This window comes from Scyliorhinus torazame, chromosome 2 (assembly GCF_047496885.1).
Source record: "Scyliorhinus torazame isolate Kashiwa2021f chromosome 2, sScyTor2.1, whole genome shotgun sequence".
In the NCBI taxonomy this organism is placed as follows: Eukaryota; Metazoa; Chordata; class Chondrichthyes; order Carcharhiniformes; family Scyliorhinidae; genus Scyliorhinus; species Scyliorhinus torazame.
In genome coordinates, this window is record NC_092708.1 from 154,732,771 (window position 1) to 154,760,532 (window position 27,762).

The 27,762-nt window shown below is 48.9% G+C and overlaps 2 long non-coding RNA genes across 2 annotated transcripts in view; one reads left to right on the plus strand and one right to left on the minus strand.

Moving 5' to 3' along the window:
- Positions 1-21,809, minus strand: part of LOC140392874 (uncharacterized) — a 69,049-nt gene extending 47,240 nt beyond the window's left edge. Inside the window, exon 1 of the long non-coding RNA XR_011935446.1 lies at positions 21,659-21,809. This is a non-coding gene — a long non-coding RNA (uncharacterized lncRNA). The remainder of the gene's footprint in view (positions 1-21,658) is intronic.
- On the plus strand, positions 20,999-25,871 carry LOC140392870 (uncharacterized). The gene is made up of 2 exons (XR_011935444.1): positions 20,999-21,159; positions 25,153-25,871. It is a non-coding gene; the product is annotated as an uncharacterized lncRNA (long non-coding RNA).
- Positions 25,872-27,762: the final 1,891 nt, after the last annotated feature.

The following is a 27,762-nucleotide window of genomic DNA, read 5'->3' on the forward strand; positions in this document are numbered from 1 at the left end:
GGTCGGCAGGCATCATTGTAAGAGTTCCTCAGGATGCTGCCCTAGGCCCAACCATCTTCGGCTGTTTTATTAATGACTTTCCTTCTAGCATAAGGTGGGAAGTGAGGATGCTCGCTGCTGATTTGCCGTTGCTCAGATAGTGAAGCAGTCTGTGCCCACAAGGAACAAGACCAGGACAACATGCAGGCATGGGCTGATAACTGGGGTGACGGAGGTAGATGGCCATTGGCCAATGGTGGGATCTCCCAATCCCACCAATGTCAACAGTGTTTTGCAGGAACCCATTGTGTGTGGGGGGGGTGGTGGGGGAATCGGGGGATCGCCACCAGCAGGACCGGATGATTCCTCCGGTGGGCAGGGCCAGAAAATGTAGCCCAATATTTGCAACCTGGAAGTGTCAGGCAGTGACCATCTCCTGTAACAGCATCTCCCACAGGACAATTGCAGAAAGTGCATGGCAACACCACCATCTCCAAGTTTCTCTCCACTCACACATTCTCATGACTACATATCACTTTCGTTCATCAGCGATTCATCAAAACCTTGGAATCCCCTACCTCATAGCATTGGGGATGTAGCTCCACCACACACTCTGCAGAGGTTCACGAAGGCATCTCAGCACCATCTCTCAAAGGCTATTAGGGATGAATAATAAATGCTGACCTCATCAGAGACATCCACAGACACTACGGCCATTAATCAGGAACTGTAGAAATACTGCACCAATCAGGAGGCTCGAACATGAGCCAATGAGGTCCTCTATATTTAAATCTTACTCTTATAGGTTGATTCAATATGTAACAGAAGGATTTTCTGGCACCTTAAATAGGATAATTGGTGCAGTGAGGTCGCACTGCACATGCCGGCCTCTATTTTCCTCTTTCTACTCCAGCTCGGAGAACCACTACCATCTTCACCTAAAGGATGGAATGACACAGACAGGAAAAGCCATTCCATTTCTTTGCCGTGCTTTCATATTTTTTCATGCAATGTGGGCATTATTGAAACTAAGATTCTTTAGAGAAAACAATGGTGGATTTTTGGTGACAATCAACATAAGTTTCATGGCCATCATGACTGAGGCCAGGGGCAGAATTCTCCCAAAATACCTCCAAATGTGGTCTCCGGTGGGAAACAAGGTGCAATTCTCACTGGGTGGAATGGCACGATCCGGATCGCAAACCACCTACATGTAGAAATTATTTTGGAGCCAGGGTGATTCATGCAGTGTGACCCGAAGAAGCTGGCAAGGCCGGATCCTTAGAGATCGGAGCATCCTTTTTAAAGGGCGCGCCAACCTCAGAGTAACACTACAGCTCTCCCACAATCGTTGACAAGCCCTCCCTCCCTCGGCAATCGTTGGCTAGGTCCTCCCGCCCAAGACGCGAACACCCAATTATGGGTTCGCCAATGGCCCCTGCTTCAGGCCCCTCTCAGTCCTCCTTACAGGCCACTCCCTTGGCAGTGCCAACATGGCACTGCCCCTTGCCACCCTGGCAGTGGCAACCTTGCATCTGACCTTTCTAGGAAAGACTTCAGAACAGAGAAAACACCAGCAGAAAAAAAGTGTGGTTAGAAACAACACCTGCTCTTTCTACGAAGTACTTCTGATCAAAGAAAAAAGCTTATTTGAAACAGCTGCGGTCAGAAACACCTGCGCAAAAGTGGAAGCACTTCAGGGGCGAAATTCTCCGTTATCGGCGGAAACTCCGCCGATCGGCGCAAGAAACGGCGCAAATCCCACTTGCGTCACGTCATAAAAATGGGTCGATAGTCTGCGGCCCGAAATGGGCTAGCAGCGACGTAACAGGATCCGCGCTTACGCAGTGGTTCACGCCGTGCAGCGTCATACGCGCTGCACGGCGTGACGGCTCATAAGGCCGCGCAGCTCCCCCCCACCCGACCGGAACACCCGACCGCAACACCCGACTTGATGGCTGGCCGTCGCTCAGCCCCGAGGTTCGAGTCACGCGATGTGGAGGCGCTCCTGGACGCGGTGGAGCAGAGGAGGGACGCCCTGTATCCCGGGCACGGCCGCAGAGTTGCCCCACGCCACAGCCGGCGTCTGTGGAGGGAGGTGGCAGAGGCCATCACCGCTGTGGCCCTAACACCACGGACAGGCACCCAGTGCCACAAGAAGGTGAACGACCTCGTCAGAGCAGGCAGGGTGAGCCTCCCCATATCCCCCATATCCCCCCCTCCCCATATCCCCCATATCGCCCCTCCCCCATATCCCCCCTCCCCCATATCCCCCCTCCCCCATATCCCCCCTCCCCCATATCCCCCCTCCCCCATATCCCCCATATCCCCCCTGCCCCATATCCCCCCTCCCCCATATCCCCCATATCCCCCCTCCCCCATATCCCCCCTCCCCCATATCCCCCCTCCCCCATATCCCCCCTCCCCCATATCCCCCATATCCCCAAGTGAATCCAGCCCTAACCTTAACCTCTGCAATGCACGCGCAACCGATGGCGTGCATTCATATACCTGCCTAACACTGTTGCCTTTTACCCCTACCACCACACCCCCCCCCCCCCCCCCCACAGGAGAAGCGCGCACACAACAATAGGTAGCATGTGAGGACTGGAGGAGGGCCCGCTGATGAGAGGCCACTGACCGTACACGAGGAAAGGGCCCTGGAACTGGCTGGCGGACCTGAGGACCGGGAGGTTGCTGATGCAGAGGTCGGGGCCCCACGAGCAAGTGAGCCACCAACAGCCCGTCCCCATATCCCCCCTCCCCTATATCCCCCTCCCCCGTATCACCTGATCACTGCCTGATGTCTAACCATGCATGCTTCATTGTGTATCGCAGGACCAAACGTCCAGGCACCCATCCCCGCAGATGCAGACCGCCCGCAGGATGCCCCTCGGAGACCACAGGAGACGGAGAGACCCGCACCCTCCAGCATGCGACGCCCGCAGGATGCCCCTCGGAGACCACGGGAGACGGAGAGACCCGCACCCTCCAGCATGCGACGCCCGCAGGATGCCCCTCGGAGACCACAGGAGACGGAGAGACCCGCACCCTCCAGCATGCGACGCCCGCAGGATGCCCCTCGGAGACGACGGGAGACGGAGAGACCCGCACCCTCCAGCATGCGACGCCCGCAGGATGCCCCTCGGAGACCACGGGAGACGGAGAGACCCGCACCCTCCAGCATGCGACGCCCGCAGGATGCCCCTCGCACACCACGGGAGACGGAGAGACCTGGAGCAACAGGGAGACGACACCCCCGTCACGTGCGGGAGCGACCACCCAGCGATGAGGGGGGCAGCCACAGGCCCCCGTCACATCCGAGCCAGGACACCACGACCCAGGACACCACTATCCAGGACACCCCTACCCGGGACACCACTACCCAGGACACCCCTACCCGGGACAGCACTACCCGGGACACCACTACCCGGGACAGCACTACCCAGGACACCCCTACCCGGGAAGACGAAATACCGGACAGTGACTCAGAGTGGATGGGTGGAGACGAACCCCCACCCCAAAGTGCCATGGACTCAGAGTGGGACGAAGAGCACGACACAACGCCACTGCTGTCACCAACACCCTCCACCATCGCAGAAACACTCACCTCGGTTGGGCACTTTAGTGATGAGGCGTCTGGTACACTCACTGGTGCGCACAACACAGCCGTCCCGGTACAGCAGGTGGAGGTAGGAGCAGCAGAGGGACCGGGCGGTCGGAGGGCAGCCCAGGCCAAGCGAACATCTGCCGCCCAGATGGATCCCGGGTTCCTGCAGTTACCACACCCACACATAGATCCGATGCAACCACCGACACGGAGACGAGCGAATAGGGTGACGGGTGGCTTGCGGCGGCTGCGGTCGCAGGTGGAGGAGCCCACCCGCGTCCAGGAGCTGGGAGTGGTCCCGGTCATGCGTGCCACCCAGGCTGACACCGCACGGGTGGCGTCCGCGGTGGAGGCAATGGGTGCGACGGTGTCAGACATGGGGAACGGTTTGCGAGGCCTGGGGCCTTCCGTGCAGGCGGCGTCTGTGGCCCAGGAAATGGCTGCCCTCTCACAGGCGGCCATGAGCCAGTGCCAGCGCCAGATGGCAGAGGCGCTCAACGCCATAGCCCAGTCTCAGCAGGCCATGGCCCAGTCTCAGCAGGCCATGGCCCAGTCTCAGCAGGCCATAGCCCAGTCTCTGCAGGCCATGGCCCAGTCTCTGCAGGCCATGGCCCAGTCTCAGCAGGCCATCGCTGAGGGCATCGGCGCCAGTGGCCATGTGCGAGCTGGCGTCGCACTGTCGCAGACAGGGTTCGACAACCCCCTGGGCTCCATGGCTGCAAACCTGCAGACCCCTGTCGATACCAGCACGGGCCTCCAGGACTGGCAGCGCCAGATGTCGGGGGCGCGTCGGATGGCCAGTCCGTTCGCATCCCCCACCCATGTAGAGGCCTGGGGGCCATCGGGCACCCCGAGGGAGGAGGAGGTGGTGTGGTCCGTCCCGGCTCCCTCTGTAGGGGAGGTCCCGGTACACCGCGACACCTCGGACTCCCCCCCTTCCGTCCCAGGTGCATCGGGTGGGCAACGGGCAGGACAGGCTGGCAGCTCGCCATCCCAGTCGCCCGGGCCGCAGCCTGGCCCATCTAGGCCAGGACGCCTCAGGAAACGGCCGCCAAAGGGATCCGGTGTCAGAGAGCAGGAATCACAGGAGTCCACCTCCAGTTCTGCTGTACCGTCTGGGGAACCACGTAGACGTAGTCAAAGGGCCCGTAAGGCCAAACAATTAGACACTGAGTAAGTTGGCATGGGTGCAGGGCACAGATGAGTTTTAGGGGCTAGGGCACGTGCATGAACTCCTTTGGTTATTAAAGTCAATGTTACACCTACCGAAGCTGCCTTTGTGCTCTGTCCAAAGTGTGTGGGCGTGTCATGTACGTTGAGCGCAAGTGTGTGTCTGACGGGTGGTCTTACCTCAGCCCCAGGTGAGTCTGCCCCCTTCCCCCTGGGCCGCCATCAACATCCCCCGGGCAGAGGACGGGACCGTGCGCTGCAGTGTCACAGCCGCATGCAGGGATGGTCCGGGTGGATGGTGGTACTGTGGCCATGGGTCAGACATAGTCCAACGATGTAGAGCCAGGAGCTCATCGGAGGCGGGTTGTCATCATCCTCCATGGCCTGCGATAGACACGCGTCCACCCGCAACTGGGTGAGCCCGGCCCGTTGTGCCGCCGGTGGATCGGCAATTGGGGGTGGGGGGGTGGTGTGCATGCGGGTGGGGTGTGTGAGGTTGGGGAGGGGGGTGAGGGTGCTGGGTGGGTGGATGGGTGGGGGGTGTGGGTGGTCGGCTGTTGTCATGGTGTGCAGTCTGTGGCCATACTACCCGATTCCCACGCCCATCTAGTCAGTGAAGCGTGCGTCTATCAGTCTGCCCCGTGCCCGCTGGGCCAGCCGGTAACGGTGGACAGCCACCCGCCTGTGTCTACCCCGTCTGCCCTGACCATTGCCCCCATCCCCCTCATCTGGGGAGGACTGGGCCTCTTCCTGCTGCTCCTCCACTCCGCCCTCCTCTGCCTGCGGCACATCGCCCCTCTGCTGGGCTATGTTGTGCAGGACGCAGCACACCACAATGATGCGGCCGACCCTATCTGACCGATACTGGAGGGCGCCCCCAGAGAGGTCCAGGCACCTGAAACGCATTTTCAGCACGCCAAAGCACCTCTCAATCACTCCCCTTGTCGCTACATGGGCATCATTGTAGCGGTTCTCCGCCTCATTGCGTGGCCTCCGTATAGGCGTCATCAGCCACGATCGCAATGGGTAGCCCCTGTCGCCCAGCAACCAGCCCCTCAGCCGGTGATGGCGACCCTCGTACATGCCGGGGATGGATGACCGCGACAACACGAATGAGTCGTGTACACTGCCTGGGTGACGGGCGCAGACGTGCAGGATCATCATGCGGTGGTCGCAGACCACCTGTACGTTCATTGAATAGGTCCCCTTCCTATTAGTGAACACGGCCCTGTTCTCTGCAGGTGGCCGCACGGCGACGTGCATCCCATCGATCGCGCCCTGGACCATGGGGAACCCGGCAACGGCAGAGAAGCCCATGGCCCGGGCATCTTGGCTGGCCCGGTCCACGGGGAAGCGGATGTAGCGGTGCGCCATGGCATAAAGGGCATCTGTCACTGCCCGGATGCACCGATGCACCGATGTCTGCGATATGCCGGACAGGTCCCCACTCGGTGCCTGGAATGACCCCGTTGCATAAAAGTTCAGGGCCACCGTAACCTTGACGGACACGGGGAGAGGGTGTCCCCCGCCAGTGCCACGCAGTGACAGGTGTGCCAGCAGGTGGCAGATGTGTGCCACGGTTTCCCGGCTCATCCGGAGTCTCCTCCTGCATTCCCGGTCCGTGAGGTCCTGGTATGACTGCCGGGGCCGGTACACACGGGGCGCCCTCGGGTGCCTCCGTTGCCGTGGGGCCACGACGTCCTCCTCCCCCTCCTTGTCCTGTCGGTCAGGTGTCCCTCCAGCCTGGGCGGCTGCCGCCTGCCCCTCTGCGGCAGCCTGCGCCGCCTCTCTGGCACGCTCCTCCTCCTCCTCCTCCTCCTCCTCATCCAGGGCAACATAGACATGAGCGGCTGCCACCACGGCGGCCAACATCGCTGGATGGTCTGAAAACATGACGGCCTGGTGGGGGGGAGGGGAACGACGACATGTCATCATTGCCCATATCCCCTCCTCCCCCCAGCCAGGTGGCATGGACCGCATGGGTCCAACTGTTGGAGGCTGGCACCTGGCCAGGTGGGCCAACTCATTTGCCCTCCCATCACCCACCCCGGCACGGACACCCTCCCCAACCCCCAACCTCCACCCCAGCACGAACCCCCCCCAACCTCCACCCCGACACGGACCCCCCCCCCCAACCTCCACCCCGGCACGGACCCCCTCCCCAACCCCCAACCTCCACCCCAGCACGGACCCCCCCCCCCAACCTCCACCCCGGCACGGACCCCCTCCACAACCCCCAACCTCCACCCCGGCACAGACCCCCTCCCGGCACTCCCCCAGAACGCCCAGCCTACTCTAACCACCCACCCCCCCCCGCCGCACACACACACAAGCCGAGACACACCTCTCCTCACGCAATCAGTCTGCGGCCACGCCATTTCCTGCCCAGAGCCAACCCCCTAGGCCGTCACTCACCTCCTCGCTGGTCGGCGTGAGCCTGGAGCACCGGGTCACGCCGATGAAAAGGAGGTTTGATTGACGTCGACGTGAACGGTCATCACGTCGACGGGACTTCGGCCCATCCGGAAGGGAGAATATCGGCAGGCCGAAAATCGGCTGCCTTGCGCAGACCCGTGACATTCTCCGCGGCAGCGGCGCCATTAACGCCCCGCCGACTTTTCTCCCTTCGGAGACTTCAACGGGGCGGGATTCACGGCGGCCAACGGCCATTCTCCGACCCGGCGGGGGGTCGGAGAATGACGCCCCAGATGTAATATACCATTAAGAGCTATAAAAACAAACCAAGCTCATCCCTCCTTTTAAATAGCCTTGATGTGTCAATTAAGAGGCTTATAAAAGGTAATGGATCCTGAAGAGTTATAAAAGCAAACAAAGCTAACACCTCCTTTTAAATAGCCTGGACCTGATAATGAAATGGCTTGTGAAAGGTAATGCACTGCAAAATTGAATGTAAACATGGCAGTTGAAAACTTTTAGGCTACTTGGCATACCCAGAAGCTAGAAAACGTTAAACGGAAATTAAATTGAATGTGAAAAAAAACTTCAAAGATTTTCTAGACAGAAAAAGGAATTCTTTTACCTTCACCTGACAGATCATTGATATTGACATATTCGAGCAGACATTAAGGATGGGATTCTCCATCCCACCAGTCCCGTTTTTCAGTGCAGCGCGCCCCCGCCGGCAGCAGGAATACTAGCAAGGGTTATAGGCCCTCAAAGATTGCCCCGCAGCTTTCAATTTCAGGTGTTTTAATTAACTAATTAATTAGTAAATTGAATTTAAATTCCAACAGCTGTCATGATGGGATTTGACCCCATGTCCACAGAGCAATAGCCTGGGCTTCAGGATTATAAATCCAGCAACATTACCACTACACCACACCTCCGCCTGTTGTCTGCTACTCATACCAATCCCCCTCCCCTCCACCTTCACCCCCCCCCCCCTCCCCTTCCAGTAGAACTGCCAGGAGAGGGCTGGAAATAGTCATTCGGGGAGCAACAGAAAATCCCTGATTTTGGAGGGAGAGAAGCCTATAGTGAGCACATTTTCTTCCCCTCAGACCTCAAACGCTATTTTAGTTTGGCATCAGACAAATTATAAAAATAATCCCTATCCAAACGGAACTCTTTTGCTAAATTAAAGTGGGGTGGCAAGGTGACAGAGTAGTTAGCACTGCTCTCTCACAGTGCCAGGGACATGGGTTCAATTCTGACCTTGGTTGACTGTCTGCATGGGTTTCCTCGGGTGATCTGGTTTCCTCCCACATTCCAAAGATGCGCAGGTTAGGTGGGGTTACAGGGATAGGGCAGAGGAGTGAGCCTTGGTGGGGTGCTCTTTCAGTCTTTCGGTGCAGATTGATCGGCCGAATGGCCTCCTTCTGCACTGTAAGAATTTTATGGCCTCCTACTTTTCAGATGTTCCAGCAGCACTGCCCATATATTATGAGGTGAAAGTCCAACAGATTAATTTGGAACCACTCAACTGCTGCAGGAGCTGTGCTCCGATAGCTTGTGATTACAAATAAACCTGTTGGCCTTTAATCTGGTGTTGTAAGACTTCTTACTGTGCCCACCCCAGTCCAACGCCGGCATCTCCACATCATATATGACTACTGAGCAGCAGTAGCCTACCTCTTTCTGAGGGGTATCCTACCTTGAGCCCTCCCTGTATACAAAATGACCCATAACAATATAAGAACATAAGAAATAGGAACAGGAGTCAATCATATGATCTCTCCAGCCTACTCCACCATTGAACATTGACCATGGGTGACCTTCTGTCTCAACACTACTTTTCTCCCTTCTTCCTTCTCCCCATAACTCTAGATTCCTTGAAAGACAGAAAATCTCAGTCATAAATATATCCAATGATGGAACATCCAGAACACGCTGGGTAGAGAATTCGCAGCCCTTTGAGAGAAGAAATGTCTCTTCATCTGGGCCCTAAGCTGACAAATCAAATTTCTTTACCCGTCAGTCTGGCCTCAATAAAAGTTTAGCTGGATTTGCAGGTACAGCATTAGTTATTTTATTTGGCTTGCAAGCCTGATTCATTTCACAGAGGCATAAGACACATCTAGTCTCCTACAGCCCGGAAAGCGAATGAACAAAGAGACAAAGGGATTTCTGCAAATAAATTCAAATGGTATCAAGTTTCACATACACGATTCCCATAGGTCATCCTATACCCCTCCTGACCTGGTCATACATTCTGATTGGCTCACTTCTCATCCCTTCCTCTGGCCCCCTTATTACCCAGCATCCTTTTCTCCTCCTTTGGTGGACCAACCTCCTCCTTGCTTTGCCATGTGGTCTGAAATCCTTTGTCTGTGAACTCACCAGAATGAGACTGGACTATCTCTATATTACAGTAACTAATACCTCTAAAGTAACTATTTTATATCACATTCGTCATTCCCTCCTTTTATCATTCCATGATAACCGAACTATCCAATCCATAGCTACGGTCCCTCATCTAAAAAGATCCGTCGCTGCATTTCCAATTCCTGGTGTAGCCCCCCTTCATCTGCTGCACCCTCATGGATTTTGACAGCCAAGATTTTTGGGGCGTTGATCTGTTCCAGTGTACCCCGCATTCTACCCATCACACATTTAAGGATGGCTGGGCCCACAAAGATGCAGCCAATAGCCACTGCTAAATACATGGCCATATTTATCAAACAGTCCTTCCAACTTCCAAATCCCCAGTTACCCCAAGAGCCAGGGTCCTACATTCCGTCCAGGTGATCCCGTATGCGATCCATAAATTTAGTGATGTTAGCGGTTAAGTCTTGAACTCCCATGATACACTTGCCCTGTACTATGGCGCATACCCCACCCTCACGGGCCAGAAGATAGTCAAGAGCATACCGGTTCTGCATTGCAAACAACCGCAGCTGAGACAATTCCTTGGTTATTGCCCCAACGGCTCCCAAGGTTTCATTTCCCAAGATGGTAAGGCCACAAATAAAATAATTCCTATCGCTGACAGCCAAGGAACCCCCCACACCTCCCAGTGTCAAGACGCTCCGAATTCCCCACCGGGCTGAGGGGCCCCGGTTGGGTGCGAGAACCTGAGGTTTTTTCCAGTTCTCGCAGAATTCAGCTGAGACTGCCCGGCGTGCTAACTGATTATGCAGCTTCCACGCCGAAGGGCAGGGGACTGTGATAGGGACTAGAGTCCCAAGAGCAATTTGGCGGGGAAATGGAGGTGACAAAACATTAGTTGCTGTACCATTTTTTAAAAAAAGTAGTATCCTTGTTCCGTGTGCAGGCTAGCATCACAATCAGTGTATCGGTTGCGTAGGGATCCCCCAGTAACCCAGTTTATCCAGCTTCGAAACGCCCATTCGGGCCGCCTAGCAATGCGGAAAGCCCTAGTCCCAACAGTGATATGAGAGACATTCGCCCAGCCACAAAGGAGCTGGAGGCCGGCGTTCAATAGAACGCCAGTGGTGTTGTAACAAACGCATTTGCCAGACGCCTGGGTGATATGACACCTCCTGTCCGTACAGGTGGGGAACAGACATGTTATATTCGTTTCCACCTCTACCAGCAAACAGCCGTATCCTTCACTGCTGAAACAATTCTCGTACGACCGGGAATCCCTATTGGGAGTGAAGTGGCAGGTGTATACGCCCTCCACCGTTGTAGCCTATCATACTGTGAGTGGGAATTATCCCGAGGAAGGGGAAGGCAAATAGCCGGTGGTGCTGAACCTGGATCGTAAGGAAGAGTGACTTGCTCGGGCTGTGACTCGGAACGCTGACAATGAACCACCGTTTGGGGAGTGCCCCAAAGCGGTGAAACAGAAAATAACCTAGACACCGCTGCGGGGTTCGGGTAGCAGACAACCCGTCCGTGGCCATACAAGCGGTGGTAAATCTGGTAGAAGAGATTCATACTACCCGGGTTTTCCTCAGTGTGGCCTTTAACTAAATTAAGTGTATCTCCTGATAACCTACATTCTAGCTGTACTCCCCTTCTCACACGCTCCGTCCTCTCTCTAGTCCCCCTCTCTCTCTCACAACCTCTTCCTACCTTCTCCTGACGGTCTGATGTTACCTTTATCGCACCAATCTTAACACATCCAAAATCAAATTTACATTACTCCAAAAACAAGGCAATGTCCATATAACGTTTCCTTCCCATCGCCGGGACCGGTGCAATTGCTTCATGAGTCCTGCATTTTCCTTGAATTTGGTGACCTTCCATGAGTCGATACTATGTCCTCGTATATGGGGGCAGTGAAGAACATCACCTTTGCATAAATGAACTGTCCTTGTAGCTTGGTTGGGGTTACAAATGTAGATAATATTTCCCTTTTCCATGTCCGTCGCCAATAACACTCCAAGCGAGGTGAGGCCGAATATCACACAGACGGTGCGTAGCCACCCCATCATGCTCCACACCTGTAAAATAGCACTGGGGAAGGGAGGCAGGTTAATCTGTCCAAGAAAATGAGGCCCGTTATCAGAACTCAACTGAGCTGGTATACTGTACCGGGGAATGATTTCCCGCATCAGAACTTTAACCACAGTAGCAGCTTTATTATCGGTAGTCGGATACGCCTCAACCCATCTGCTGAACCCATCCACAATGACCAAAACATATTTATAACATTGACACCTTTCCAACTCAATGTAATCCATTTGTCGTCTCTCTCAAAGGGACCACTGGGCAACGGGGTTTGCCCCATCCCACAAGTGATACCTTTGCCGGTGTTATATTGCTGACAAATCAAACACCGATTACTGATACTCTGGGCCAACCCCTGCATTTCAGGGTGCCACCAAGTGTCCAGCAACAAATCACTAGTCCCCCGAGCCCCACAATGAGTTGCAAAGTGTACACATTCAGTGACCCATAAAGCCAGTACATCAGACATACAAGTCTGATGTGCTGGCGTGGTCCATAAAGAGGAAACAGAATCATATGTACAACCTAACCATTTCCACATTTGTTTATCACTCTCAGGAGCGTTCCCCTGTAACCTTATGACGTCTTGGATGGTTGGCATTGACTTGTCAGAAGCAGACATATTTATCGTAGATCGTTTAGTCTGACTTAACATTTTAGGCACCATCTCTTGCTGAATTTGCACGGCTGTCCGCGCTGCACAATCTGCTTGTTCATTACCAACGTCAAATGGGGTCTTACCATTTGTGTGGGCAGCGCATTTAATGACGAAAATCTGCGCGGGCATAGGGAGGGCCTGCAGTAAGTCATTAACTAAACCCCGGTGGGATATTTGACCACACATAATCATGTCAGGTTGTTCTGACGAAATATCACTCAAATCATCCCTTAAGGCTAAACAGTCGTGGCCAGGTACGTCTTCATGGACAGGGGGACCACTAAGAAAACAGGCTGGATTGATAGTGGTACAGTGTTTAAATGTCAGACGTGGATTGTTCAAAAGGTATATCTCATACCTATTCTGACGAGCTGCGGTAAGATGCTGAGTCTGCAGTTGCCTCAGTAGTGCGATGACCAAGTGGGAGCTATACACCGTGATATCCTGTTGGAGAGTGAGAGCATGTAACGGCTGTGCGATGGCATTGATTGAACGTAAATCCTGTACTAATCAGTACTGGTCTGGCTTGGCTGGTTTAGGCACAGCAAGTATGGGGGTGTTACATTCTGATTGGTAAGGGACCAAAATACCCTGTTGCAACAGCTCTCGGATTAATTTGTCCATAGACGGGGCTGCAGTCGAGTGTTAATCGTTTCAGGGACCTCAAAATATTTTATGGCAGTGCCGTCTGGCGTGACTTGAAGTGCGTACTCTGTTGGATCTGAATGATCCACTGCCCTCCTTACCATAGGCCCCAAATCCCTGGCATGGTACTGGTCGTGGACCTGACCTGTAATATGAGGGCTTACTGAAGCTGACTGTGGCCATAAATGTGGTGGTATTGTAACAAAATCGGCTGTACCTTCTTTTCCCGTGACTGTGGCTGTAACTTTGACTGGCCATTCGGTCCCAATTAATGGCCGGTATTTGTCCTCCAACTCCCTGTTTTGTCCGGTTCTGTCATAGGCCAGGGTAACGTGATGCAGTGAATGTTCAATGTCTAACGTCCACCACTGGGGGGGTGATAGAAATATAGCACTGTTGTCTCATCCTCCATGATTTAACCTTTACCCCCTCGTCTCCGCACTCTAGCTGTAGCTGGAAGATACACAGTAAATCTCGGGCCAACAAGTTACAGTCCAATCCAGTAGTCACTACAAACTGATGATCTGCAGACTTATTCTCGTAAGTGACTGTCACAGGTTCAGAAATAGGATACTCACACACTTGTCCTTGGAACCCCGACAAATGCTGGGTGTGGTCAGATAGTGGTAGGCGAAGTTCTGATTGCAGAGAAGACATGGCTGCTCCAGTTTCGATTACAAATGGGTGATGTTCATCTCCTATCTGCAGAGAGATAATAGGTTCCCTGTCCGATTGGAGAGTCATTATGACTAAATTAGCTAGTCAATCCTGTGTTGGGAAAGGGTTTGCATGGGAGAAGTCAGTGTACCTCATCTGTCCTCCCCTTGGTGGGTACCTCCTCCTTCTGTTGCCTGTCATTTAAAGGGGCATTCCTGTTGCCAGTGATCTGTATGGCCGCAATTAAAACATGCATTGCTCCCTCTATATCTGCCCCGTCCTCTTCTCCCAGTAGACCAATGGCCCCTCAGAGGGGGCGGCGGTTGTAAAGCTGTTGGTGCATACGGTGGGCCATAAAAAGGAGCTGAGGGTCCCTTTGGGTGGGTTTGATATCCTCCCCCTCGCTGATCCACCCACCCAAAGTCACAATATTGGGGCTCCAGCTGGTAAACTACCATTTCTGCCGCTTGTTGGGGTCGCAGATCATCCTTTTTCATTACATACTCAGTCTTAATCTTAGTAACTGAGCCTCCTTCCTGGCCTACACCCTCCTTCCAATAAAATCTGACTGCCCTTGCCGTCTGGTAAGGGTCATTCTCTGTCCAATTCATGTTATTACATTTCACAGCAGTAGCCACGGAAGGTGGTAGGCAATGCATTAACATAGCACAATATTGAGGGGAATTCTGACCATTTCGATATGGCAAGTCGCCTGACTGCCCATGGTAGATTTCATTAAAACGTTCCAGAAATTCCTCTGGCTCTTCAATCTTCTTAGGTTTTAGGTCTAAGATAGCAGAAATATTTATGGGCTTTTGAAATGTGCTATTCAACGCATTCAGGATTTGTGTCCCTCTATCGTCGTCTAATGCATGGGCTTGCTGAAGTGCGGCGTGGCTAGCATAATTCAAGTGATTAAGATGATTGCGGTACTCTGCTGGGGTTAAAACCTGCTGGACTAGGGCCCAGAGGTCCCTAGAATCAGCTTGATAAATTGTGATGGTAGTTCTCAGGGAATCCACGAAAGCAGCAGGAGATTCTTTTCTATCTGGGATTGTAGCCATAATAGCCATCATCTCACTGGGTGTCCATGGAAAATAAACGTCTATCGTGGGCTGGGCCCCGGCAGTCACTGCATCGAGGTTTGGTATCTTCCTAATTGGCAACTGTCTCCGAGTCTCACCAGGAGGCACTCTAGCTATTTCCTCTGGTTCTTCCAAGACTTTGACGTCCCTCCCTGTCACTAGAGGGAGTTCTTTCTCTTCAGAATCATCCCTGGCATCTCTCTATGTTCTCGAAATTTGCGGTTTCCCCTTGGTCTGAAGGGATTTAGGTGGTATGCTTAATTGTTTCTGGTTAGGATCAAGCCCTTCTCTCGCTGTCTGAGATCGGGTCCTAGAGCTAACTGGGCTTGTGGAACAGAGCTCCTCTTCCCCTACTGATCGTGAAGATGGTAAATCGGGACCCACGCTATCAACCAAAAGGGCTGGAGTGACTGGCATGATTGGGATCTGGGGAGCAGTGACTGGATATAAATTATTATACTCTGGTGGTTCTGGAATTAGTGCAGACAATGCTACAGGTGCAGTCGAAATCCTTTGCTGACATTTTCAAATTATCGAATTGGTCATTTTCTGTCAATTCAAGGCCAGCCATTGAACTATGTAGCCCATCTTTTGTTTGACCCGAGCCTTTCCTGTCTTTACTTGCGCGTTTTTTTTTTGAATGCACATTCCTTTTTCAAGACCTGTAATGTTTTTTGGTTACCCTGTTCACTAATTGGAATTCCCATTTTAAGGGCATTGTTCTGCCAACTTGATAACATGATCTTATCTCTTTCCTCTTGACAATATTGTCTCCATAATCTAATTAACTCTTTAGCTTTCATACTTTGGCTCTTTCTTTTTTTAAATTACATATATATTTTTAATTTGCTTATTTATAACTAATGGCAAATTTTGCTCCTTGGCAAAATGATTGAAAAGGTTCTAACAGTGTTCTTTTAAAACTTAAAATGTTTGAAAATTCAAATTGAATTACTGCAACTTGCAAGCTTAGCTCTGATCTCAACTCAGAACTAAATTTACGATTTGCTTAACACAAACTTGTATAACATTTACAACTTAATTAATTCTTTATCTTAACAATTTTTCTTTTAACAAGTTTTTCTTACATTCTCAAAAATGTTGGCTGCTATCAATGAGGGAGCAGTTAGCTGCGGTGATGTATACCGGAGCAAAGTCAACTGTCATCTCCAGATTTACACTTTTTAAAATGGTGTCAGTGAGTTTCTTTAAGTTTCTATTAATTCACAAATAAAATAAGATAAACATTATTTCAAGGAAGTAAAACTTAAGATTCTGGCAATTTCAATCAATTGCTTTCGAAAATAATAACTTTTATCAAAGAGGTGGAGAAACCCACTGGTTTCCTTTAATTAATTCAAAACGTAACTTTGCTGAAGTTCACTGACTCAAAGGAAAGGTATCCGATTACACTACAGGCTGCTGCTGTTATCTCAAGGCCTGAGTGAGAAGCACTGTCTGTCTACTTTAACTTTGGCTGCTGCTGTTAATCCTTTGAGAGACTTCTGCTTTAACTAACATGCAGCATCCAGTTCTATGGATGTTCTTTGTTTTGAAATTTATCCAAGCAATTCCCCATAATCTCAACTAGTCCTCAGAACTGCGTTTTTCGCCACTACAGTCCAAGGGTACAATTTTAGCTTAATCAGCTATAGATTTAAAACACTCACACATGGAATTGAATCATCTGTTTTAGATGTCGCATCAACCCATAATCTAACCCAAGCCGAATCAGAACTCACACATGGAGTTGAACCATCTGTTTTAGATGTCGCATCAACCCATAACCTAACCCAAGCCGAATCAGAACTCACACATGGAGTTGAACCATCTGTTTTAGATGTCGCATCAACCCATAACCTAACCCAAGCTGAATCAGAACTCACACATGGAGTTGAACCATCTTCAGATTTTAAAACACTTATTTAACTGAACCTTCATCTGCTGAAGTCACATCAGTTCATCAACAACACAATTAACCCAAAACTGAACTATAAATTATGATATCCCATCAGTTTAATTTTCTAATCCCCAGACTGACCTTTGATTTCGTCGAGACGATCTTTCCGTACCAACCGAGAGTGACCAGACTAATCAGACGATAAGAAGAGGGGAAAAAGCAATGCACGGTCATTTTCCAGCTATACATTGTGAGCCCCGTCTTCCCACTCTCCCTGTTCATAATCAGTCTAATTCTGATTTCGCGGTTGGTCAGAACCGTCTTGAGAAATCCCGGGTTTCCGGCACCAAATGACAAATCAAATTTCTTTACCCATCAGTCTGGCCTCAATAGCTGGATTTGCAGGTACAGCATTAGTTATTTTATTTGGCTTGCAAGCCAGATTCATTTCACAGAGGCATAAGACACATCTAGTCTCCTACAGCCCGGAAAGCGAATGAACAAAGAGACAAAGGGATTTCTGCAAATAAATTCAAATGGTATCAAGTTTCACATACACGATTCCCATAGGTCATCCTATACCCCTCCTGACCTGGTCATACATTCTGATTGGCTCACTTCTCATCCCTTCCTCTGTCCCCTTATTACCCAGCATCCTTTTCTCCTCCTTTGGTGGACACACCTCCTCCTTGCTTTGCCATACGGTCTGAAATCCTTTGTCTGTGAACTCACCAGAATGAGACTAGCCTATCTCTACATTACAGTAACTAATATCTCTAAAGTAACTATTTTATATCACATTCGTCAAGTGATTGACCCTCCTCCTGTGCCTCTGCATTATAGATTCCCCAGGGAGGAGAAACAGCCCCTCGGTTTTTAACCTGTCAAAGCCCTTCACAAGCCTGAATGATTGAATGAGAGCAGCTTTCATTCTTCTAAATCCCAGAGAGTATGGGCCCAATTTACAGAAACCTCATCATCAGAGAACCCTTTCATCCCAGAAACCAAGAACAAAGAACAAAGAACAAAGAAATGTACATCCCGGGAACAGGCCCTTCGGCCCTCCAAGCCTGTGCCGACCATGCTGCCCGACTAAACTACAATCTTTTACACTTCCTGGGTCCGTATCCCTCTATTCCCATCCTATTCATGTATTTGTCAAGAAAAGAAAACTATTGAAACTTTGCTTCATTATATTTGATGGAAGATCATCCACCTGAAACATTCGCCCAAATTATTCGAGGCTCACCATTGGGTAACCGCAAAATCGTCCCGTGCCGCCGAAGTCAATGGCAATTTGATGGCTTGTCCGTTGCGCTTCAGGGGAACACGCGGTGGGGATCAACTTCGGCGAGACCGGGAAGGAGGCAGGAGATCCCGCCCATTAACTTTGTCTCTCTGTCCATCCGAGCTTCCGGACCTGCTCGGTATTTCCAGCATTTACTGGCTTTATTTCCACAGTCCACCATCCAGAGTATTTTGCTGTTGTATTTCTGTGGAGTTGTCGGGTAAGCAATTAAAATATTCAAATCCTCAATTAGCTCACAACGTAACCCAGGTTTCTGGTATTAGCAACCAGTGCAGAGGATACTTGAGCTTTTGCGAATTGCCTGTGTGTACTTGCCGATTGTATAGTGTGAGTACTTCTGCAGTGAAATTGACAGGCTGGGAAGCCTTCAAACATTGAAAGTGACTTGCTGCAGCCGTGCCTCAGTGAGAGGCTGCTGCTCCCAGCAGTTCTGACAGTGCCCTTTCCCTGCTGGAGAGGTGATTTCCAACCTCCTGGAAGTATTTCACCAGACTTCACTCACCTCGATATTCATTTCCCTGCTGCCAGCCTGCCCTGCAGCTTCGGAGTAGCTTATACACCTCTACCTTGGTCTGCTAACGAGGAACGAGGAGCAGCACCACTAAAACTACCAGCAGCAGCAGCAGAACCTAGTACCTTCTCCTCAGCAACATGTTGCTGCACTGGATAGGGGGGTTGTGTACAGAGATCCAGCTCCAAGGAGACAAACCCCTTGCAACTCAGGGTCAACTAGTAGAGTCAGCCGCCTTGGTAGGTGTGATGACCAGTGTCTTGGAGAGCTAAGCCTATCATGGCAGGTCATTGTTGAGATCTTCAGACTTCTGGAACGAGACCACTTTCTCAGTGGACCAAGGTGGGAAAAGAGTGCCAATGATTATCAAGGTGGCTCTCAATGGAGGGTGGGGAGGTGAACCCCTCCATCCACCCTGGTTCTCTGCCTCTCCCAAAGCTGTCTGTTCTCATCACCTGAAAGGACAGTAAGCGAAAGGTCATGAATGTGAGAAATGGATTGAGTGGAGAGGAGGAGGGGACAATTTGTGCGGAAGGTGATTGTGCAGCATTAATCTGAGCTGGCACTAAGGTGTGAATGAGTGTCAGTGCTGCCTGCTCAGCTGAGGATATGAGGGGATACATGAAGTGGAAGGAATGAATGGAGCTACATGCGGTCATCCAGAGTCGAAACGTTAGCTCCCCTTTTTCCCCACGGATGCTACCAGACCTACTGAGATTGTCCAGTATTTTCAGTTTTTGTTTGAGATTCCAGCATCCACAGTAATTTGTTTTGAGATACATGTTGCATTGGTCTGAGGAATGTTGTGTCGGAGAATGCTGGAAAGTCAGAATGGGGTTGGGCACCTGAAAATACTATGCCACTCCCCTATCATACCTTCTTCAAGTCCTGGATCATATTTGTGCACCATCTCCAGGTTCCAGAGGCCAAACACCTGCAGCTTATTTCCCCAGCCACTTTTATCCATGCCTGCTTTGTGTGAACTGGATTCTCCCACATGTCCTTGACAAACATCACCTTCATTTTCAGTCCCCCCGGGCTCCACAGCAGGTCCTTCAGGTTAGGGTTCAAGACCTCGGGCTTTGAATCCTGTGATTAGTGAAACCTCAGGGAATCAATGTACTGTTCAGCTGTATTTCATTGAGGAATCCTTCCTTTAACGGATTGGGTGCATCATCCTACTCCCGCTCACTTACTGATCGAGAAATCCGAAAGCGAGAGGTGAATGTCGAGGTTGAATTTAAGCATTATGGCAAAGCCTGCTTCAATTAAATTGGCTCCAGGTTCCCTGCTGCTTCCCCTCCAAAAGTGCCTGACACCATCCACCCATTTTACCCCACATCCATCCCAACCCTCCCCCGGACCCACCACCAGCTCTCCGCCTCCCCACCCATGTCAAATTTGTTAAGTTAAGATTCCACCCCTTGTCTTAAAATGGACAGCAGGCTGATAAAGATCTGACAGAGAAATGGAGGACAACGGTATAAGTATAGCTCTTTGCTGGATGTAGAAACACATTCGGAACATTAATCAGACACTGTCCGAGCTGTTGGAGGCCTCCAATATTTTCATCTACATTATTTAGCTTTTTTAAACTGCATCTGAAAAATTCGGCTCATCAGAAATCGCTGACCTTGTTTTCCTAATTAAAGTTGAATAAACATTTTAGCAGCATTGAGGAGTTGCTTTGATTAGAACTGCTCACAGGATTACAGATTGGTGTGAATGAAGAATCCTGGATGGTCAGGCACAAAGCACAGTGACCTGAGAATAACCCACATTCAATTGACACAGTAGGAGCTAACCTCCTTGATGCAATGTCAGGAAGGCACAAATAAAGACACACAAACATCAAGTTGTTGAAATTGTCCCTGGCTGCATTTTCTGATGTGACAAACAGGAATAAAAAAATAATATCACTCGGCTGGGCAAATGTTTGTAATGGATCTGAAATTAATATCAAACCATTATTTATGATTGCAATAATGTGAGGAATTGAACATTCATCCTGTATTGTGACTTCTTCTTATTTGTGGCAGGTTTGAAATCACCAAATTGTGAAATAAATGTCACATTTCCCAGTGGTGAATCTTTTTCCCTCCTTGGAATGACTGACAAATTTGAACATTTGTCTTCTTATTTTGTAAGAATTATCATGTTCACGCTGCTGTTTGCTAAATCATATTGTGTGAAATATAGAATTGTGGCTCAGTGTTCCGGTCACATTAAAAAATAAATCAAAAGGTCAAAAGATCGAGCAATTTATAAAAGTTGACCTAAACCCTGTGGCTTCTCTTTTTTTTATTGCTTTTGATTCTTTTTATTTTATGTAATATAATAATAGTTGACTGAGATTGTGCTATCAATAATGTTGTAATAGAAACAATGGATTCTGATAATATCAAGCATTGTGAGATTAGACCCTGGGCAGTAAAATGGTCACCAGAACAGTGTGATGTATGCTTACTGTGTCTTGCAATAGTTGAAGGTTGGGGTAGACAAATGATCCAGCTTCTGCCGAATGAGCTAGTGCGCTTCCTTTGGTAATGCTTTCACCAGTTAGCCTGAGTGAGGTGTGTTGCTGCTTTTCTGTTATTGAATGTTAAAAATTACAGTTTCAGCGCCTTGTGCTGGTTTTCGGCTCGGGCAGATCCCCTGGGGTCATAGGTCGCTCAGAACATAGGAAAAGGCAGTGCGTGAAGCTAATAACTCGGTGACACACCAGCACAACGCCAATGCAGTGCCTAAGTGAACAAGTGAGTAATTTATTTTGCACATCTAATAATAACTGAAGCTCATGCATGGCAGCTAAAAAAAAGTCTAATTTTCAGACATCACCGGTTTTTAGATAGCAGGATTCGAGACAAGATAACAGGATTCAAGACACTGCACCTGTAATATCATACAGGTTTTGTCAAAAAAAGCATTAAAATTAGGTAATGGAAACTATTACCGTCACCCTATTGCTTTGAAATTAGCACACGTTTGTCAAGATCATTTAATACTGTATTATTTAAAATGCTGCCAGGAATATATCTTCAAAGTTTCATAAGGGTATGTTAGTAGAGAAAATCCATTTAATCAGATACATTTGATTTTAAAATAGACGCAATTAAATAATTCATTAAAATAGTCTTCATATTTTTACAATAATGCACTCAAGGATTTGCATGTGCTCTTGTTAAATAATAGAGAAAGCATTTTCTTATTAACCTGGTTTACTTGTGTAATTAGGTAAATTAAAATAATAATTACCTTGGCACCTCTGCGAGAATTAACTAGTTTACGTCGGAATGCTTTGCATCATCTGACCTTTTAAAATTGTTACATGCCTGAATTCAAACTATATATTTCAACGCGCTTGAGGAGACTTCCAGTTACTGTTATATAGAATTTAAGAGAGGAGTTTCCTTATTGTCTGCAAGCCACATTTAGACATGGAAATCCACCCAATGCCGCACCCATTTAGCTGATATGAAATTGCACCCAAGCAATCCACCTATTCCTAGTAAAATAGAGCTGGACTTAAAATTGGAATGAAGCAGTGAAAATGAGAGTAAACCCAATCAGTTGCCAAGGGAACACTGGTACCATACCGGTACACTTCTGTTTTTAACTAATTTAGCCATTACAATTAGACTTTTTAAATATATTAAAAGAAACAGAAGATACAGTTGGAATCTTATTGAGGATTTAACATAAAATACTTACAAAATTGCAATTAATAGCCCCAAAAACATATTTTGTTTCCTCCTGTGCCAGAAAATCTGGTTGCACAGCTGAGAGACTCCATAATTATAATATTGGAGGAACCAAGTCTTTAACATTCGGGTGGTGGGGGTGCGTGGGATGTGGCCATTTTTCTGTGTGTAGATTTCTTTGGATGGAGGGTTGTGTGAACCAGTGCTAAAGATCCAGGTGACTTGAGTCTAACTCACTAATGCCCTAGGTTTTGAAATATTTTAAGCGACCCAATTACAAGTGTATTGGGGCAAGTTGAAGAAAGCTCTGGGCATTGTATTTAACTTAATAAATGAGAGCTTTGCATTCCAATTACCCTTCTAGGTGACGTATGTAAATATCATCTTTAATTTTCTATCAAGCTTTGCAAATAGCAGTTTGACCATTTTAAGTTCTGTCAATTTATCTTCGATAACTAAAATTTTGGTGGCAAGCGTATGAAAATGCCAACATTATTATGGATATTTGACCCTTCTGAATGTAAGGTTAAACCTGATTCGACCGTATAAATACAGGAGAAAGAAGTGTTTTAAAGTTATGGTTAAAACTACTACAACCCAAAAAATCAAAAAGAGTAAAATATAATTGTTATGTATCAGAAAATATATCACTGCTGGTGAAGCATTATTTGATCTTAGTGATGTCAGCAGAGAACGTTTTGCATGGGCTTCAGTTCTCCATCTTAGATTGTATGACCAACATCTCCTTATAAAACCTCTCATCGTGTTTGCAAGAATCGAGAGTTTGGGCACCTCCATATTTTTTCCCTTTGTGGCAAACTCAGAGACATGACAAAAGAGAAAATTGGCAATGAGGATTGAGGCAAGAAAACAAAATCACTAAAAAAAAACTTTGATAGAAACAGTGGAGACGGCATCAAGGCTGGAGAAACATTCTCGGGACCAGACTCACACGCGTCGGGCGAAGCAAGCCGCTGGTGTTGAAGGTTTTAAAAGAAAAATAACGGAACAAAACTGTGAGTAAGAAGAACTATGATTCGAGAGCTTACGTGCCATTGATGTGGGGAGAATCTGGGCTAAGCTAAATGGGCTGTTCAAGCCACGACTCGGGAAAATGTCAAACCACAATCAGGTAGAAATAAAACAAAATCTTAGTTGCATTGTGGACAAGGGGATTGTTTGTGCCATACATCCAAAAGAATCGGAAGGGAGGACGTTGGTTGAATCATGGATCCAAGGAGCCGGTATCTGAATGGTGGGAACATGGAAGCATTTGATGACAACTGTGAGGACTGGAACTCATTTGAGGAAAGATTCCAATTGTATCTCTTAGCAAATCAAACACCGGAAGACCTAAAGTTTACAACATTTCTCATGCTGCTAAAAAAGTTAGTTCATCCAGCAAAAACCAGAAGATAAGCCCTTTCGTGAACTAAAGAAAATTTATTTCTCACCTAGGCCGCTGTTAATGCAGAAATGTTTCGGTTCCACCGCCGTAGTCAGGAAGAAGGTGAATGCGTTTTACAATTCGCAGCAACTTTAAGGTTAACAAAATATTGTGAGATTTGGTGCAACACTTAATGCACACTCCGTGACAGGCTGGTATGTGGACTCTGTGCAGTGAAGGTATTCAGAAGAAGTGCAGGAAATGTAGCAAGAAGGGCATATTGGGCTCAGCGGACTTCACAAACACCAAAGATGTGCAAGAAAAAGCACACATCTGAGCAGACTAGCCGTGTCTATAAGATGGTTGATGGAGTTTGAGATGACTCTTGTTGGTGCGGGGAAATCAACAACGTTTCTGAAAATTTTGAAAATGTGATGGTCACAAAATCAAAATGGAAGTGGATACGGTGCAGCTGTATCATTGATACCTCAGGCCTTGTATCATTGATACCTCAGGGCGGCATGGAAGCAAAGTGGTTGGCACTGCTGCCTCACAGTACCAGGGACCCGGGTTTGATTCTGCTCTTGTGTGACTGTCCGTGTGGAGTTTGTACATTCTCCCCGTGCCTGCGCGGGTTTCCTCCAGGTGCTCCAGTTTCCTCCCACAGTCCAAAGATGTGCTGGTGGATGGGCCATGCTAAATTGCCCCTTAGTTTCCAGGGATCTGCGGGTTAGGTTATGGTGTTACGGGGATTGGGATGGTGGGCTTGGGTAGAGTGCTCATTCGAAAGGTCGGTGTAGACTCGATGGGCCAAATGGCCTCCTTCTGCACAGTAAGGATTCCATGATTCAATGAAATTATGTTGCAATGACAGTTAGCAAAACTGGCCTCTACTAAGCAAAATCCTTACTGTAGTTTACTGTGGAGACAATTTATAATCAAAAGTTGAAGCATCTGCCTTTATAACCATCAAATGTCACTAAGGACATACAGAAGATGGCATACCATTAAAAAGATATATTATGGTAAAAGCAAAAGTAAATGGACAAACAGTGAGATTGCCTCTTCACGTTGTCCATGGAAAATGTCCTGCTTTATTTGGTAGAGCATGGCAGGCAAAGGTTGAATTCAACTGGGGAGCAGTAAGTTCTCTAACGGATTCAAAGAGTGACGTACAACTTCTGGGGAAGTATGAGAAAGTGCTTGAAGATTCACTAGGCTCAATGACTGGAGTTGAAATGCAACTAAACATCAGTACACCAAAATGTCTCAAAGATAGAACTCTACCACACACCATTAGACCAAAAGTCGAAGAACTAAAAAGGCAAACAGGAGTAATTAAACCAGTTGCTACAAGTGATTGGGCAACACCGATAGTTCCTGTGTTGAAAAGTGAAGGCTCAGTGAGAACATGTGGAGATTTAAAAACAACAATCAACCTGGTATTGTGCGGGATCTCTACCCTCTGCTGCTGATTGAGGACTTGTTTGCCGGACTTTCTGAAGGAAAGAAATTCAGTACAATTAATCTATCACAGGTGTATTTTACAAATAAATTTAGCTACAAAATCAAAGCTGCGACTCACTATCATGATGTACAAAGGTCTGTTTCATAACAGAATGCTTGCATTTGGAATAACGTCTGCTCCTGCTCTTTTTCAGAAGTCCATGGATCAAATTCTGAGTCGGCTAAATGGGGAGCAATGTTATTTAGATGACATTCTCATCACTGGTTCAAGTGAAGAGGAACAACTCGTTGTTGAAGAACTCGTAAGCTACTCTGAAATGTCTACAAACCCATAATCTCAGAGTTAAAAAGGAAAAGTGCGACTTTATCAAGACATCCATAAACTGCTTGGGCCACATCCTCGATAAAGATGAGCCAAAAAAGATGACAGCAATCTTAGAAGCACCATGTCCTCAAAATGTGAAGGCATTTTTTGGATTGATGTACTATATTGTAGTGAGTTAATGATAGTTACTAGCTAACAGTCAGAATTACACCAGTAAGGTCAGGGTTAAAGAAAATATCACAACCAATGTTATAATAATTTTCTTTTACAAAGGAAGGGGGATGTGGTATTATCATAACTATCAGCATTGCAAGGATTAATGTAGTGTCGAGGGTAGCCATTGGAGGAAGCTACAGTTATAACTATGTAGGCAGTGATGCGTGACCTTAGGGGAGGAGTGTATGCAGGAGTTAGGTAGTGAAGGTCAGGAGTGCAGCTAGTGCAACTGAGGCTCGATTATAGTTTATACCAGTAGTGATATTAGCTGTAGATGAATGTAGTTAGATGTTAATGATCAGTTATGTATTCTTAAGGACTATGTGTCGAATCCCAGTTTAGTAGTGTGAATAAAATAATAGCTTTGTTTAAGTTAAAGCTATTTGTTGTCTTTGTGAACACTATACCAACCATCCTGAAATAAGCAACAAAAAGAACATCACAGTTTTTAGGACTGATCGATTATTATGGCAAATTTGTGCCAAATCTAGCAATGCAATTGAAGCCTTTACACACTTTGTTACGTGCCAAACCGATATGGCACTGGTCTGAAAAATGTGAATATGTACACAACGAGGGTTAAATGTGCCTTAGAAAAATCATAGCTGTTGGTTCACTGCAATCCCAAGTGGAAGTTGCAACTTGCTTACGATACAGCACCCTATGGGATTGTTGCAGTTGTCTCACACATTATGCCTTCAGGAGAGATGTGACCGATAGCATTTGCTTCACCAACATTTACGAGCGCAGAAACAAATTATTCTCAGCTAGAAAAAGAGGCTTTGAGCATCATTTTCGGTGTAAGAAAGTTTCACCACTATCTTTCTGCATGCCATTTTACTCTTTCGACGGATCCTCAACCTTTGATGATGTTCTTTGGGCCATATAAAGGTATTCCATCTTTAGCAGCTAGTAGGTTACAGAGATCGTCCTTGATATTATCAGTACACATGTATGATACCAATATTGTTCAAGCAAGAGCCAGAAGAATCCATTGAAACATAAGGGGTGCGATTCTCCACTCCCACGGCGGTTGGGAGAATCGCCTGGGCCGCCAAAATTTCCGGGGACGCCGGTCGGGTTCCCACCAAGTGATGGGAACGGCCCAGTCGGGTTTCGCGGGCCGCAGGCCGGAGAATCACCGGAAACACCCAAAATGGCGATTCTCCGGCACCCCCGCTATTCTGAGGCCCGGATGGGCCGAGCGGCCAGGCCAAAACAGCGGGTTCCCCCCGGCGCCGTCCACACCTGGTTGCTGCAGTCGTGGGCGGTGCGTGAACGCTGGGGGGGGCGGCCTGTGGGGGGGCGATGGGGGGATCCTGCACCGGGCTTCACCTGGAAAGTGGGGTGGCCCACGATCGGTGCCCACCGATCGTCGGGCCGTCCTCTCTGAAGGAGGACCTCCTTCCTTCTGCGGCCCTGCAAGATCCGTCCCCCATCTTCTTGCGGGGCGGATTTGGACAGGACGGCAACCACGCATGCGCGTATGACGTCCGTTATGCGGCGCCGGCCGCGTCATCTATGCGGCGCCGCTTTTACGCAGGCGACAAGGCCTGGCGCGGGTAGATGACGCGGCCCCAATACTGGCCCATTGTCAGGGCCTGAATCGGTCGGGGCCGTTCCACGCCATCGTGAACCTCAACGGCGTTCACGACGGCGCGGCCACTTCGGCGTGGGAGTGGAGAATCCCGCCCAGGATCCCTACAGTACAGAAAGAGGCCAGTCAATGTCTGCACTGACACTCCGAAAGAGCACCTCACATAGATAGGCCCACTTTCGCATTCGATTCCCGCAACCCCACCTAACCTGCACATTTTTGGACTGTGGGAGGAAACCAGAGCACCCGGAGCAAACCTACGCAGACACAGGGCGAACGTGCAAACTCGACACAGACAGTCATCCAAGGCCAGAATCGACCTCGGGTCCCTGGCGCCGTGTGGCCGCAGTGCTAACCACTGTGCCCCAGTCCCATTTTTTCAGCACCATGGGCAGGATTCTCCATCAGTTTACGCCGGAATCGGGAAACACGATTGGGCGGAGAATAGGTTCCGATGCCAAAATCGCAGCGGATGCCGATTTGAGGGCAAATCACAATTCCCCGTCACCTCGACAATGACAGTCCTGAACATATAGTAAACACCGTGGGCGGGATTCTCCGACCCCCCGCCAGGCCGGAGAATCGCCGGGGGGTGGTGTGAATCCCTCCCCGCCGCCGGCTGCCGAATTCCCCGCCGTCGTTTTTTGGGCGGGGGCGGGAATCGCG